The sequence below is a fragment of the Dendrobates tinctorius genome, unplaced genomic scaffold (genome assembly GCF_039654945.1).
Source record: "Dendrobates tinctorius isolate UK_male_01 unplaced genomic scaffold, ASM3965494v1 ptg000007l, whole genome shotgun sequence".
In the NCBI taxonomy this organism is placed as follows: Eukaryota; Metazoa; Chordata; class Amphibia; order Anura; family Dendrobatidae; genus Dendrobates; species Dendrobates tinctorius.
The window spans coordinates 50,206,701-50,224,081 of record NW_027361675.1 but is presented as its reverse complement, the minus strand read 5'-3'; positions in this window follow the sequence as shown (position 1 = coordinate 50,224,081).

Genomic DNA, 17,381 nt, shown 5'->3' with positions numbered 1-17,381 from the left:
TATGGCGGCACCTCCTGACCCTGTGTTGGTTGAATGTAATGTGGAATATGAGGTTGAGAAAATACTGGATTCTCGCCTGGTTAGACGGAGACTCCATTATTTGGTCAAGTGGAAGGGTTATGGCCAGGAGGACAATTCTTGCGTTTCTGCCTCTGACATTCATACCGATAGATTGGTTTGTGCTTTTCACCGGGCCCATCCTGATCGGCCTGGTGGCGTGGATGAGGGTTCGGTGACCCCTCCTCAAGGGGGGGTACTGTTGTGAACTCATTTTCTGGTTTACCTTTGGCTTCTGGTGAGGGTGCTGGAGCTGGCTGCATTGACAAAGGAGTCGTGAGTTCTTCAGCCGGGCTCCCTCTAGTGGTGACAGTAGGTAATGAAGCTGATCTAAATGGCAGAGACCTGCCACCTGAGGAGGAGGACTGTGAGTGGACATCAGGAGTCTCTGATTGGATTTAAGACTTTTAAGACTGGATTTAAATGCCTTCTGAATTTCCCCATGGTGGGACGATTAAAGGATTATCTTATCTTAAGACAGCCGACTCCCTAATTTTGTGCTGGTGATTTTTTTCTGCCCTGAGGTTCTGGTTTCCAGTTCTGTTCCTGCCCTCTCAAGCTAAGTGTGTTCTGCTATTTTTTCACATGAGATTTGGTCTGGTTTACTCAGTTTTTGTGGTCAGCCAGCCCCTGCTGGAGCTGTGCTGAACTTCCATTCTTTTGTCTCTGTTTATGCCAGTTTGCTTTTTGTCCCTGATCAGATTGGTCTCTTTTTGTTCTGTCTTCAGAATATACCAGAGTGCTGATATAGGGAATTGAAGTCTAGCGACTTCAGGGTTTTTGTTATCAGAAAGTGTTGGACATTTTTTTGGCAGGGTTTTGTGCGTGATTGCAGACGGCATATTCCTTTCCTGTCCTTTCTAGTTAGTGTGGGCCCCATCATTTGCTCAGTCTATTTTTCTATATGTGTTTGTGTTTTCATCAATACATGTTTGGGGGCTGTCTATTGCTTTGGGGTCTGCTCTGGGGCAGTTTAGATTTCCCATTTTCTTGCTTTAGGCTTATTTATTTCTCCGGCTGTGACTTGTTGTCTAGGATCATCGTAGGTACGCTCCACGGCTACTGCTAGTTGTGTGGATAGTATCAGGGGTCTGCAATCCGCTTAGTTACCAACCTGTCTGGTTTTCTGTGGCTTAGCTTGTTTTTGTTTTTCCTCCTCTGTGACTCCTTCATAACAGGGCAGAATGCTTGACATGATGGGGGCAGATTGCTGGACATGATGGGGGCAGATTGCTGGACATGATGGGGGCAGATTGCTGGACTTGATGGGGTCAGAATGCTGGACATGATGGGGGCAGAATGCTGGACATGATGGGGGCAGAATTCTGGACATGATGTGGGCAGAATGCTGGACATGATGGGGACAGAATGCTGGACATGATGGGGGCAGAATGTGACAGTGAGACACAGGAGGGGGCAGAATGGACACAGGGCAGAATGTGGCAGTAAGACACAGGAGGGGGCAGAATGTGGCAGTAAGACACAGGAAGGGTGCAGGATCATGTGGCAGGATGGAGACAGATGGGGAGATCATATGGGGCACAATGGATACTCTTTAGTGCGGGATGGGAGAACATATGGCTGAAGAAAGGAATGAGACACACAGGAGCCAGGATGGGGAATATTATTACCATAGGGGCTAATTAACAGATATTATTACTGCAGTGATGTCTTTATTTTATCTTTTGAGTGTACTGTTTTAAATGGGGGGATGATCCTGTTACTGTGTAGAGTGACACTATGTGGCCATTTTTTCTTCATGTGATGTAATGTAGAAATTGGGAAAAAAATAAGTAATGTGTTTTGCAAGTGGAGCTCTAGATAACTGTGTTATTTCCTGCAGAGACGAGTCCTGGCTGGAAGACGTGATGGTGGTCTGTGCTGGATGAAAGATGAAAAGCAAAGATGAAGGACTTCACCTAGATACATCACTGGTGAGTTAGTGTGTTACCTATACACTGTCACTATATACTGTATACTATATACAGAGGTCCTGTGTATAATGTCAGTGATCACTGTATTACCTGTACAATATATACAGAGCTCCTGTGTATAATGTCATTGATCACTGTATTACCTGTACACAGACACTGCATACTAAGTACAGATCTCCTGTGTATAATGGCACTTATGGTGATGTTATTGTGCTTTTTATTACTGATCAGCATTGTAGTATTCAGTCACTATGTGGTGGTAATATGTGGTCTGGACATGGTGTTGTGGTATTTGTCCCTTGTATGTGCTTTTATTTGGTCACTTTGTGGTGGTAATATGTGGTCTGGTCATGGTGCGGTGGTATTTGTTCCTTGTATGTTATATTATTCGGTCATTATGGTAGTAATATGTGGTCTGGTCATGGTGTGGCGGTATTTGTTCCTTGTATGTGGTATTATAGGTCGCTATGTGGTGGTAATATGTGGTCTGGACATGGTGCGATGGTATTTGTCCCTGTATGTGATATTATTGGTCATTTTAAAAATTGAAAAATAAATAAAAATATACTGTGCCTAAATTGTATTACATATTTTAACAAATATTTAATACGCTACGGTAGAGTCGGGCTCAGCCAAAAGAGTCTACAGTGTTGTGATGGCGGCTTAAAAAATCTTTTGTCCAAAGCAAAAGCTGGCGGCTATATGTGTGATCTGGTGATGGGAACTGTTAATGTGTGATTGGTGAGAAGTGGAGTTTTTCCAAGATAGCGATGGGACTGTGGACAGTTTGAGGAGTGAAGGCGGGGCTGGGGTGGAGCCTGGGCGGAGTCTAAAGGGGGCCCTGAAAATGTTGCCAGTATGGGGCCCCGAAATTCTTAGTGGCAGCCCTGTGCAGCCCTCAGCTGTGAGTTTTGTCTGGCTGGTTATCAAAAATATATTGAAACCCATGACAGTTTTTTAAAAATTATTTATTTACAACGCAGGCACAGGATGATGAAAACTCCCATCTGCCGATCCTGCTCTCATGGTTATTAGCGGCAGCAGGTGGCAGCTGATGGGAGCAGTGGTCTCATCAGCTGACACCAGTGACTGGAGGTAAACTTTATACCTGTTTTCCATAAAAACATACCCTTCTCCATTTGCAACACTTTAAAGCATCAGAGAGGAGGCTAATGTAATTTTGCACTGTTGCAAAGACCTCCCCATAATGCCCTGCAGCTATGACATTTTATGGAAAAATCCTACTTTGTACAGTGGTGGTCAGTACCTTGACCCTCACAGATTTCCATCTCTAGAGTCAATGGGTAAGTCTCTCTCTTCTGTAGAGTAAAAGTTCTTATTGTGAGTGGGGTCCTAATTTTCCCTCTCCTGTAGAGTATAAGCGCTTTTGATCAGCAGAGTCCTCTCTATCTTCTTTCTGCCATGTGTATTTTCTGATCAATTACAATCTTATGGTTGCATAGATAATACGCTAGACTACTTAAGTAGTGCACTGCATTGTCTAGCCTGTTGGTGTTTTATTAACAGTAGCCATTGTTAGGTCTCCATTTGTCAAAGCCAGCCATCGGCACTCTGTGATTGGCACTCTATCTCTGTCAAATTAATCAGATGCCTAAAGCTCCCGTCACACACAGCGATCTCGCTAGCGAGATTGCTGCTGAGTCACAAGTTTTGTGACGCAACAGCGATCTCACCAGTGAGATCACTGTGTGTGACACTTACCAGCGACCGCCCCCCCTGCCGGGTATCGCTGATCATCCTGGAATGGCCAGGACATTTTTTTGATCGCTGTACCTTAGTTACCAAGTGCCACGCGCAGCTTAGAAACCCGATGTGTACCTTGGTTACCAGCTCCCTGCACCAGCGCGCTGGTAGCTAAGGTACACAGTGGGTGACTAAGCGACGTGCCTCGCTTGTTACCCGCGTGACACTGGTGCTGAGCAATAATGTAGCGACACACCAGCGATCCTGACAAGGTCATATCGTTGTCGGGATCGCTGGTGCGTCGCTATGTGTGATGGGGCCCTAAGTGACTATTATCTTTGTACCGTGCTAGCCAGTTGATAGAAAAATATAAAAATGTGAGAGTCTTCAGTGGTTGATACCTTTTAATGACTAACTGACAAGATGCTAACAAAGGAAAGCTTTGCAGGCTACTCAGGTCTCCACATGAGGCTCGGCATAGCAGAAAATCTGTAAAGATATACTGATCCTAATGTAGAGACCTGGCTAACATGGAAAGCTTGCTATTTGTTACCATATTTTCAGTTAGCCATTAAAAGGTATCAACCGCTGAGTACTCTCACATTTTTATATTTTTATGATCAGTGAGAACACTGATCCTAGCAGTTACAGCAGGAGCCAAGATGTCTATGTCAGTCATGCTCCTGCAGATGATCACATTGGTATTGTGCGATCAGCATGACGTACATATTTGTTGTGGAGCACAAAGTGACGTGCTTATGACTGATATGTTCGTCAACTAGTCATTCTAAGTATAGGGAGGGAGACACTACAGTCAGTTTAGAGCAGAACAGTGGGAAAGAATTAGGCTATGTTAACATTTGCATCAGTGTTATTTTTCTCCAACACCACATTGGACGCCTCAGCAAAATGACAGACCCTATTAAAAGTCAATCATGTCTTTCTGCTGTGTTTAAACAGGCATATAGCGATTACAGCAACAGCTCTAAAATTGTATGTTCTCCTCTATATGAAAAACAGATGTCAGATGTTTGTTTCTGGGTGGGTTTTATTACCTAGGGGTGATAACTGTACATTGATTTTAGTTTAGATATATGTATATGGGAAATATTTACTGTACTTAAGACTGATGTTTCTAAGTCCATCCTAAGGAGCACTGCAGTAAAAATTTGTAGCATCTTTGATTGGCCATGTGGCAGAAAAGCAAATATACCTCACCTGTGTCTGGCATAAATTTGCTCTATAATTTCCGCCAGTCCTTGATAGAGTTATCTGGTTGTGGCTGCATATTCAGGGAAAGCTATTGGATCAGCTTTAAATTCAATCTACCCGATCCTTATCTCCCGTAACATAATTTGCCAGGAAAAAGACATAAGGCCATCATAAGTATGAGATGTGTCATAGCTGTATTGTACTATTAACATGATACACCCTGAGGACTTAGCACAGTATAATGTACAGTATCTTTTTAAAAAGGGTTACTCAATGTCCAGAAAAACCTGCCAGGTTACACATACCAGTCTCTGAGTCTTTAAAACTAAGGATATGTGCACACGCTGCGGATTAGCCTGCAGATTTTTCTGCAGAGACTCCGCATCTCTTGGCAGAAAACGCAGGGTAAAATGCATGCTTTTTTCCTGAGGATTCCTTGTGTTTTTCCAGTGGATTTAATGCCAATTCTAGTGCGGTTTTGCTCAAAACTTTGTCCCTTGTGGAGAGAGAGAGAGAGAGAGAGGAGAGAGAGAGAGGAGAGAGAGAGAAATAAAGAGAGATTTTGTATGTCCCAGAATGGAAACCGATGCTGCGGATCAGCAAAAACAATTGACATGCTGCTGAAAATAAACCGCAGCAAATCTTTGCAGAATTTTCTGCAGCATGTGCACAGCGGATTTGGCTTTCCATAGGTTTACATGGTACTGTAAACCGCATGGAAAACTGCTGTGGATCCGCAGGGCCAAATCCGCTGCAGATCCGCAGCCAACTCCGCAACGTTTGTACACACCCTAACTAGACAAATTATGACTTATCATCTCTCTATTTAAGCTACCCACTAATAAATGCCTTGTATGCAACCATTAATAACTTTGCATCTGACCTGAATTTAGTGCCTCCACAGATCCTGTTTCACAACCTCACAACTTTGCCTTTGTAGGTTCACCTTATAGCCATATTCCTGTCTAATAGCAACAAACAAATGTCAAACTGAGGAGATTGGTCAATGCTCTGGATCTTGCAGCTAGCAAAGATGCTCCAACTACTTAATCTTAATAACCATGGACAAGATTAACAGTGACTTCAAGCTGAAATGAGTTATGCTCATGAGTTCATGCTCAAAACCTATAACTCTGCCCTTCATCTGGCCAAACAATCCTACTTCACCACCCTCATCACCTCACTATCCAACAACCCAAGACGACTTTTTGAAACCTTAAACTCCCTCCTGAAACCTAAAGTACAGGCCCCCATCACCAACCTCAGCGGTGAGGATCTGGCCACTTATTTCCTAGAAAAAATCAACCACATCCATCAGGATATCTCAGCCCTATCTCCTCAGTGCCTGGATCCCCTTCCCTGCCGCACCTCAAGCTCACTAGACATCTTTGAGCCTGTTTCAGAAGAAGAAGTTTCCAAGCTCCTCGCTTCTGCTCGGCCTACAACCTGCAACAGTGACCCTATTCCTTCACAGCTCCTGCAGTCTCTCTCACCAGTGGTCACCACTCACCTGACTAAAATATTTAACCTCTCTCTTTCTTCAGGTATATTTCCCTCCTCATTTAAACATGCCATCATAACCCCTTTACTTAAAAAGCCATCCCTGGACCAGAAATGCACTGCTAACTACAGACCTGTCTCTAACCTTCCCTTCATCTCTAAACTCCTGGAACGCCTGGTCCACTCCCGTCTAATCCGCTATCTCTCGGATAACTCTCTTCTCGACCCCTTACAATCTGGTTTCCGCTCTTTACACTCTACTGAAACTGCCCTCACTAAAGTCTCTAATGATTTAATAACAGCTAAATCGAAAGGTCATTGCTCCCTGCTGATTCTCCTGGATCTCTCTGCCGCATTTGACACTGTGGATCACCAGCTCCTCCTCACTATGCTCCGCTCTATAGGCCTCAAGGACACAGCCCTCTCCTGGTTCTCCTCCTACCTCTCTGACCGCTCCTTCACTGTATCTTTTTCCGGCTCCTCTTCCTCTTCTCGTCCCCTTACTATCGGGGTCCCGCAGGGCTCAGTCCTAGGCCCCCTCCTCTTCTCTTTATACACTGCCCCTATTGGACAAACAATCAGCAGATTTGGGTTCCAGTATCATCTCTATGCTGATGACACCCAATTATACACTTCTTCCCCTGACATCACCCCTACCCTAATTCAAAATACCAAGGATTGTCTGTCTGCTGTCTCTAGCATCATGTCCTCCCTCTATCTGAAACTAAATCTCTCTAAAACTGAACTTCTTGTGTTTCTCCCCTCTACTAACCTCACTCTACCTAACATCGAAATAACCCTGGAGGGTTCAACCATAACTCCCAAGCAGCATGCCCGCTGTCTTGGGGTCATATTCGACACTGAACTTTCCTTTACTCCGTACATCCGATCACTCAGTCGCTCTTGTCACCTGCATCTTAAAAACATCTCCAGAATCCGACCTTTTCTCACCTTTGAAACTGCTAAGACTCTTACTGTCGCTCTTATTCATTCTCGTCTGGACTACTGCAACTCTCTTCTGATCGGTCTCCCTCTTACCAAACTTTCTCCTCTCCAATCCATCTTGAATGCGGCAGCCAGGGTCATATTTCTGTCCAGCCGCTTCACCGATGCCTCCATCTTGTGCCAGTCATTACACTGGCTACCTATTCGCTACAGGGTCCAGTATAAACTCATCTCTCTCACCCACAAAGCTCTCCACTGTTCTGCACCGCCTTATATCTCCTCTCTCATCTCTGTCTATCGCCCTACACGTGCCCTCCGTTCTACAAATGACTTAAGACTAACATCCCCCGTAATCCGAACCTCGCACCTCCGTCTCCAAGACTTCTCTCGTGCTGCTCCAGCTCTCTGGAATGCACTTCCCCAGACGATCAGACTGATACCTAGCCCTGACCTATTCAAGCGCGCTTTGAAAACCCATCTCTTCAAAGAAGCCTATCACATCAACTACTCAGCAAGCTAACTTTGCCCTGTTCCCTCCTTCCAAATATTATTCTGAATCTGCACCCTACTATTCATCTGTCTCCACACCCTTCATGCACATGATAACTGCACTTGATACTTGTCTATTGCGCTTAAACACATGGGCTGATGACCGGATCATGCAGCTTTATATGAAAATCCCTATTATAATTGCCAGACCTGAATTAACAAGCATTTCTCACCTACTGTGTCCCCCCATTTCCTTGTAGATTGTAAGCTTGCGAGCAGGGACCTCACTCCTAATGTCATTGTCTGAATTGTCTTAACTTGTATTGAATTTATTGTCTGTACATGTCCCCGCTTAATTGTAAAGTGCTGCGGAATATGTTGGCGCTATATAAATAAAAATTATTATTATTATTATTATTATTATTGATGACCTATTCATACGTATCTCCAGATTGTACGAAAATTAAGGCTGCATGGTAGCTGAGCAAAGTGACTAATGGGAGAAAGTGTAGTACTTGGCAGCATCCAATAAGCAATGTATGGGAATGCTTTCTTCTGCCCTTTATATCACTTAGTTCCGGCTGCTGCTGTTTGAGCAAATTTTAGTTGAACAAAGGGCATAATGGATGTCAGACCCCACCAGTCTCCTATTTAGGAACTACTGTATTATATGGCTAGGTCATGAATATGAAACTCCCATACACAATCTTTAACCAGCATGACAGAATACTGGACCAGTTGGAGACCAGAAAGTAGATGCCATTCCAAGTGGTAGTCAGTAGGTGTGGTCATGGCATTGTGCATTTACAGAATATCCTAAATTAATGTGGTTGTCTTGTAATGGGGTGGAGAAGTTGTTGACTCTCTTCCTGAACATCATATAGTAAAATAATACATTGCCAAGTTTTCTATGTTGTTTTATCTAATTTGTGAACTGAAGCACTTACCGTAGTTAGCCAGTAGACAGGGTTAACTATTGGGGCCAGCCAAGGTTGGAAGGAGTTACGTGGGCAAAGTATCTCAGTTCCTGCTTGTTAGCCAGTTATTGGAAAGTACAGAATAGAGAAGGACCTATGGATCGAAGATCAGCATGGATTAAAGGTGATTAGAAAAGAGAGGAGACCATACTCAGATAGCAAGTTCTGAAGTGAACAAGTATTAAGTGGCAAAATAATTCTTTATCTTAGGTAGGTGGGGGTGTGCAGCAAGTGTTATCCATACTAGATAAGACGTTAAAGGTTAGCCAGACCTGAAGGTCAAACAGAAGACTGGCCAGTCTGGGACACTTGTTTTCCTAAGAGGATTGCAAAAAATTTAAACAGGTTCGAAGATGCACTGATACATCAAGAGGTGTGTGGCCCATACAACTGGGAAGTTGAGAATAGTTGGGAGGGATTGTAGCAACACACCTCAACCCGTGCAGTCCTCACAAGGGAATATGGAGGCCCCACAACAATGAATGCTTGTTTAGTGCAACATGTAATAGAAGAAATGTACTGCTACATATAATCATGAAGTTCCTGCCTCTGAATTGTGCAGAAAAGGTATTCTTTAAATGTCATGCTTGTTATGTATACACCCTTCACCAGTTAGTTTAGCAAACAAAAGTATATTTTTGTGCTTTGGTCTCTCTCATTTATCGCTGCTTCATCAGGTCCTGGCATGCCATGTCAAATGGCAGCATGAGATCTGCAATTGGGGATGCTAAAGGTAATAGCATACACACCCAGCCAGGATCCCCATTTTTCTGTTGTGTCCGGGGACATGGAATTGACCCTCGGTCAAGGTGTCCGCCGACATTAGAGTCTCAAGAATACAAGCCCTGTAAAAATGTTCTATGGTGACATATGAAGTGAGGTCTTCTGCATATGGACACGCCAGAATGAAAAGCTGATCTGTAGCAGCAGCCTCTAATGCAGACCTGCACAACATACAGCATGCGACCAATCGAAGTATGTTGTGCGGCCCGTGGAGTTGGATGGGAGACGCCATACCCTCCTACCTAACTTCAAATGTATTTGTGTATTTCAGGTGTGAATACATTTGAACACTGTGACCCTGGGACAATGCTCATCAGCCCCGACTGTGACATGCATCCGCGAGTTGAAGTCACACTGCTGCTGGTGCCGGGCTGCAGAGGTTACACGGAATCATAAGAGTTCTAGGAGGAGCAGAAGATGAAGTGTGTTTATTTTTTGTTTGGAAGTTACTTTCCAGGGGGCCTTATGGAGCAATGGGGAACACTATGGGGGCCATTATGGGGCAATGTGGAACATTATGGTGAAATGGGGGACACTATGGGGGCCATTATGGAGCTTGTTCTGCCCATTCTGAGCAGCAAGATATTTTTAAATGCTGTTCCAGCTATCGCCAGTAGGTGTCATAAGTTGCCCTTCTCTTTTTATTCATGCATTTGGAATCTTCTGTTATCCCAAATGGTTAACTGTTCAGAATCGCCCCTTCTTCCTGCCCTGGTCAACAACATGTAACCTGTCAGAGACACCGCACTGAACTTGCTCACTGAGCCAGTGCGCGTGTCCTGAGTAAAGCGAACTGTGCTCAAAGCTACCTGTGGAGCGGGCAGCAACCGAATAGATGTGTACTTCAGAGCTGCAGGACCTGAAACACGTGACTGCTAGAGGCGTGGTCTAAACTCCACAGAGCTAGGAGCTGCAAGACAATTCCTAGCAGAGTAACTGCGAGACAAAGTTACCCAGGGGCATAGACAGTGAGAATAGTCAGGACGTAGCCAATGAGTCACACACAGAGATAGCTGCAAGGTACCAGAGGGGCGAGCAGAGAGTAGTCACGTCACAGGCAATGAGTCATACACAGATAGCTGCAAGGTACAAGAGGGGCGAGCAGAGAGTAGTCAGGTCACAGGCAATGAGTCATACACAGATAATAACGCAGTACAAAATCAACAGGCAAACTCACAACGGGAAACAGAATCGGGTCAGAACCATATAAACAAGCAATAGCAATAAACAGTCACACGGGGGTCAGCACACAAGGTCAAAGGCAAAAGTATAACTGGCTGGGATTGAAGCTACCCAGGGGTTTATGAAGCTCTCCCAGAACTAGAAAGAGGCCACAATCATTAACCCCAAGTGTGCAGGTCAAAACCTGCACAAAGCTCCAGACATTAACCCCCGGTGTGCAGCTCAAAAAACCTGCACTGGGATCATGACAGTACCCCCCTCTCAACGGGGGGCCTCTGGACCCCCAGGCTTCCCCGGGTACTTGGCATGGAACGCCTGAACCAGGCGATCTGCATGTACCGAGCGAGCAGGGACCCATGAGCGCTCTTCTGGTCCATATCCCTTCCAATGGACCAGGTACTGCAAAGAGTGGCGCACCCGCCGAGAGTCCACAATATGTCCGACCTCATACTCCAATTGACCCTCCACCAGCACTGGAGGAACAACTTAACTGATGGTACCTTTAAGTTGATGTTACGCGTGGAGAGCCAAACCTTCTCTCCCACCTGAAACATGTCTCCCGAGGCTCTCTTTTTGTCCGCAAAATATTTGTATCTCCCCTGGCCCCGAGAGATATTACGCCGGACTTCAGCCCAGAGGTTTTTTAACCGTTGAACGGACCCCTCTGCTCCTGGACAACCAGAATCCACCCAAAAAAACTCCCCAAAATGCGGATTAAAGCCATAGTTAATCAGGAATGGGGACATGTTGGTGGACTGACTCACCCGGTTGTTAAAAGCGAATTCAGCCAACGGTAATGCATCACACCGATCCTCCTGTCTGGCGGAGGTCAGACACCTGAGAATTTGTTCCAGGGATTGATTGGTGCTTTCTGTCTGACCATTGCTCTCCGGGTAATATGCCGACGAGAAGGAGAGTGAGATGCCCAATTTCATACAGAACGCCCTCCAAAATTTGGCCACAAACTGCACACCTCTGTCAGACACAACATTCAGGGGTACCCCATGCAATCGGACCACATGCTGCACAAACAACCTTGACAATGTTTCTGCTGAAGGTAATGCTGCCAAGGGAATGAAATGGGCCTGTTTAGAAAACCTATCCACCACCACCCAGATAACGGTATTGCCCCTGGAAGGTGGAAGGCCGGTAATAAAATCCATGGAAAGATGAGTCCATGACCTATCAGGAACCGGTAAAGGTATGAGTTCCCCAGCCGGTCGGTTATGCGAGCTTTTGGAACGGGCACACATGCCACAAGCAGAAACAAATTCCTTGACATCGGACCTTAATGAAGGCCACCAAAAACCCCTGGCTACTGCCTCTCTAGTGGCCGTGATATCTGGATGAGCACTCAGCCTAGAATCATGAAACTCCTGCAGAAGTCTAGGCCGCAATGAATCTGGAACAAACAGTTTATCACTTGGCCTGGTTGCCGGAGCTAGGGCCTGAGCCCTTAGGATTTCTTGTTCCAACTCAGTTGAGACCCCCGCCACTACCACCCCTGGGGGAAGAATGGAGGACGGCGGCTCAGGGGGAGACACTGGATCAAAACTTCTGGACAGGGCATCCGCTTTAACATTTTTGGACCCCGGTCGAAAAGTAATTGAGAACTGAAATCGTGAAAAAAAAAAAGTGACCAACGGGCCTGTCTAGGAGTAAGCCTCTTAGCAGATTCAAGGTATGCCAAATTTTTGTGATCCGTGACAACTGTGATAGGGTGAGCCGCCCCTTCCAAAAAGTGCCTCCATTCCTCAAACGCCAGCTTGACCGCAAGAAGTTCTCTATTGCCTACATAATAGTTTTTCTCAGCTGAAGAGAACTTCTTGGAGAAGAAGGCACAGGGTTTGAGATTGGTAAGGGTGGCCGGACCCTGGGATAGCACAGCCCCCACCCCCACTTCAGAAGCATCCACCTCCACAATGAATGGTTTGGACGGGTCAGGTTGCACCAACACCGGGGCAGACATAAAACATTTCTTAGTCGCTGAGAAGGATTCCTTAGCAAGGACAGACCAATTTTTTACATCAGCTCCCTTCTGGGTAAGATCCGTGAGTGGTTTAACCACTTGTGAGAAACCTTTAATGAATCTCCGGTAATAGTTCGCAAATCCTAAGAAGCGCTGGAGCCCCTTAAGATCTCGAGGCTGAACCCAGTCAGCGATCGCCAGCACCTTCTTAGGATCCATACAAAACCCCTCACAGGACACAATCAACCCCAAAAAAGACAGCTCCTGTACAAAAAACGAACACTTTTCCAATTTGGCGAACAATTGGTTCTCCCTGAGTCTCTGGAGAACTGTCTTTAGATGTTGCAAGTGAGATTGACTGTCCGGGGAATACACCAAAATATCATCCAAATAAATAATAACAAAACGGCCTATCAGATCAGAAAACACAACATTGATGAAATTTTGGAAAATAGCAGGTGCATTAGTTAACCCAAATGGCATTACCAGGTTCTCAAAGAGTCCTTCTGATGTGAGGAATGCCGTTTTCCACTCGTCCCCTTCCCGAACCCTTATCAGATTGTAGGCCCCCCGCAGATCTAACTTGGAGAACCATTGGGCCCCAGCTAACTGGTTACATAAGTCTGGGATGAGGGGAAGCGGGTAAGAGTTCCTAACCGTTATCTTGTTCAGTTCCCGAAATTCGAGGCACGGCCGCAAACCACCATCTTTTTTCTTCACAAAGAAGAACCCTGCTGCCACAGGTGACACAGAAGGCCTGATATGCCCTTTGCGGAGACTCTCAGCTATGTACTCCTTCATGGCTTGGCGCTCAGGCCCAGACAAATTGAACAATCGAGCCATAGGTAACTTGGCTCCAGGTACTAAATCAATGGCACAATCATAGGGTCTATGTGATGGCAGCACCTCAGCCTCACTTTCAGAAAAAAACTTCTTCGAAATCTTTCAGGTACTCCGGAATACCTTCCAGATCGACAGACGACACAGACACAGATTTAACAGCGTTAACAAGATGTCCCCGGTTACCACATTTATTATTGCATCCCCATTGAGTGATTTCCCCTGTAACCCAACCAATGGTAGGATTATGGCGTTGAAGCCAAGGCATCCCCAGTACCAGTCCTGCAGGCAAGTTATCTACCACCAGACAACTTAGTTTCTCCACATGAGTGGAACCCACTTTTAGAGAAAAAAGTTCAGACCTGCAACAGATACCATCTTGGGTAAGAGGAGACGAGTCAATTGCCACAAGTTTAACAGGATCGTGAAGCCTGACTGTCCCTATCTTATTAAGAGTCATAACCTTGGTATCAATCAGGTTCACAGCCGAACCGCAGTCAATAAAAGCAGTAGTCTGAACAGGACCATAACCAAGTTCCAGTTCCACCTGCAGCACCATTTTTGCACATGAGGAAAATTGTACCTGAAGGTCTGGGTAGCCTCCTAGATTACTACCCAGACCTAGTCGTTTCCCGCCATCTTGGAGGATGACGGACAGGAGGGGCAGTCCTTCTTCCAATGTCCAGATTTCCCACAATAGAAGCACAACTGCTTTTCCTGACGGCGTCTTCTTTTCTTTCCCTCACAGGTGACAGCACTCACCTCCATAGCCATAGGAAGAGTCTGGGTCTCATCTCCACTGAAAAATAAGGGCGTTTCCCATTGCATAATGCCTCTAGCCCGCAGCCTGCGATCCATGCGAACCGCTTGGACCATGGCATCCTCCAGTCAGTCAGGCGGAGGATGAAGTGCCAAAGCATCCTTCAGACGTTCACACAGGCCTCTGTGGAACAGCCCCCGCAGGGCGGTGTCACTCCAGGAAATCTCGGCTGCCCAACGTCTGAATTCAGTACAGAACCATTCGGCCGAGTGCTCCCCCTGACAGACACTCATCACTTTGTCCTCAGCCAACCGCACTCTATCAGGCTCATCATAAATAAGCCCTAAGGCTTCAAAATATGCATCCACAGACATTCTCTCAGGGGCAGAAGAGGAAAGTGAGAATGCCCAGGCTTGTGGGGTCCCCCTAAGCAGGGACATCACCACCCCCACCCTCTGTTTCTCATCCCCAGAGGAGCGGGGTCTCAAAGAAAAAAAAAGCTTACAGCCCTCCTTAAATGCCCTGAAATCATCCTTGTTATCAGAAAATATATCTGGCAATTTAACCGGGGATTCAGGTGGGACTAAAATGACATCTCTATTCCCCACCTGCTGGAAGCCTGCGGAAAGTACCCCCTGAACTGAGTCCTCAACCCGCCGTTGGGACTGGGCCAGAGCTTGGTGTTCCAAACTAAGCTTCTGCAGTGACTGAGTCAAGCTTTTCACCTGCTCAGATAAAGCACACATTAGGTCCATGCTGCAGCAGTGAGGAGAGAAAAAAAAAATTGTAGGCCAGTTATAATGTCAGAGACACCGCACTGATCTTGCTCACTGAGCCAGTGCGCGTGTCCTGAGTAAAGCGAACTGTGCTCAAAGCTACCTGTGGAGCGGGCAGCAACCGAATAGATGCGTACTTCAGAGCCGCAGGACCTGAAGCACGTGACTGCTAGAGGCGTGGCCTAAACTCCACAGAGCTAGGAGCTGCAAGACAATTCCTAGCAGAGTAACTGCGAGACAAAGTTACCCAGGGGCATAGACAGTGAGAATAGTCAGGACGTAGCCAATGAGTCACACACAGAGATAGCTGCAAGGTACCAGAGGGGCGAGCAGAGAGTAGTCAAGTCACAGGCAATGAGTCATACACAGATAGCTGCAAGGTACAAGAGGGGCGAGCAGAGAGTAGTCAGGTCACAGGCAATGAGTCATACACAGATAATAACGCAGTACAAAATCAACAGGCAAACTCACAACGGGAAACAGAATCGGGTCAGAACCATATAAACAAGCAATAGCAATAAACAGGCACACGGGGGTCAGCACACAAGGCCAAAGGCAAAAGTATAACTGGCAGGGATTGAAGCTACCCAGGGGTTTATGAAGCTCTCCCAGAACCAGAAAGAGGCCACAATCATTAACCCCAAGTGTGCAGGTCAAAACCTGCACAGAGCTCCAGACATTAACCCCCGGTGTGCAGCTCAAAAAACCTGCACTGGGATCATGACATAACCATTCCTGCCGGTCTTCTGAGTATCTCACATGTGCTCAGCTCAGCTCTCTGCAAAACCATTGCTTATAACAAGCGGATTCCGGTAAGGTTTAATGCATTTATGAATATATGTTATGCATCTCTGTTAGCTGGCCATAATGCATTCCTCATGATGTTTGCAATGCATGTTCAGCTCCTGTAATGCTAGTACACTGCATGATAGTTATGCATCCTCCATTCAGTGAGTGCAAAGCTGGCAGCCATTATTTGTTAGAGACATCTTTCTCTTTTACTGCTGTGTATGTTATATTGCTCAGCTTCTATATAAAGCATACTACTGATATAACAGCATCCTGTATCATTGCTACTGTTTTGATAATACCCTGTATTGCTGTGATTACCTGCCAGTACTGATGTATTGTATATTGTCTACTAGTACTGACATATTGCTTTATCTGTTTCTTAGTTTTTACCTGAATCATCCACATTGTGTTCAACAATCTCTGAATTATCTACATTGTGTTCAACAATCTCTGATATCATCAACAGCTTTGTACAACAACTCCTGATCTCATCTCCTACTGTGTTCTACTATACCATCTGTTATCATCTCCCATTGTTGTCCATATCATCCCAATAAATAATAGACTTAAGCACCCATACAGTCTTGTTTCTGGGAGTGGATGAAAGGTTAAGCTGTATGCTGGAATCCACACAGCGTCATACGTGCAAGAAGGCAGAGCAGAGCTATACATTATGGGGCAAATTGGGCTATTAAAGATTGTTAAAGAGAGGCAGTGTGGAGGAGATATTATGGAAAGGTACAGTTTGGGGTGGACATTATGGAGAGAGTCAGTGCGTGAGTGGGAACATTATGGAAAGGGGCTGTCAACTCCCAGAATCTCCATACTATTGTTATGGACATACTGGGAATTGTAGGTTCAAACAATACAATTATATAAGGGCTAATCTGACATTACAATTGATCACTATACTAAACTTGGGGCTGTATACAAGTACTGACGGTGATTCTGACATTGCATTTATGTATGAATGATGATTCTGACACTGAATTAATATACTGGCAGTTGTTCTGACGCTACATTATGTACTAATGGTGATTCTGGCAGAACATTCAAATACTGACTGTGGTTCTGATGCTGCATTCATGTAATGACATTGGTTCTGACACTGAATTCATGTACTTATGGTGGTTCTGATGCTGCATTCATGCACTGATGACGATTATGGTGCTGTATTCATGTACTGAAGGTGGTTGTGATGCTACATTCATGTACTGACAATGGTTCTTATACTGAAGTCTTGTACTGATGGTGATTCAGGGGTTCAGACACTGTATTTATGTGCTGACAGTAGTTCTGATGCAATAGTCATGTACTGACGGTGGTTCTGATGCTGCATTCATGTGCTCAAAAAGGTTCTGGTACTCTAGTCATGTGCTGATGGTGGTTCTGGCGCCACACTCATATACTGATGAACGTTATGGTGCTGATTTTATGTGCTGACAGTAGTTCTGATCTTGT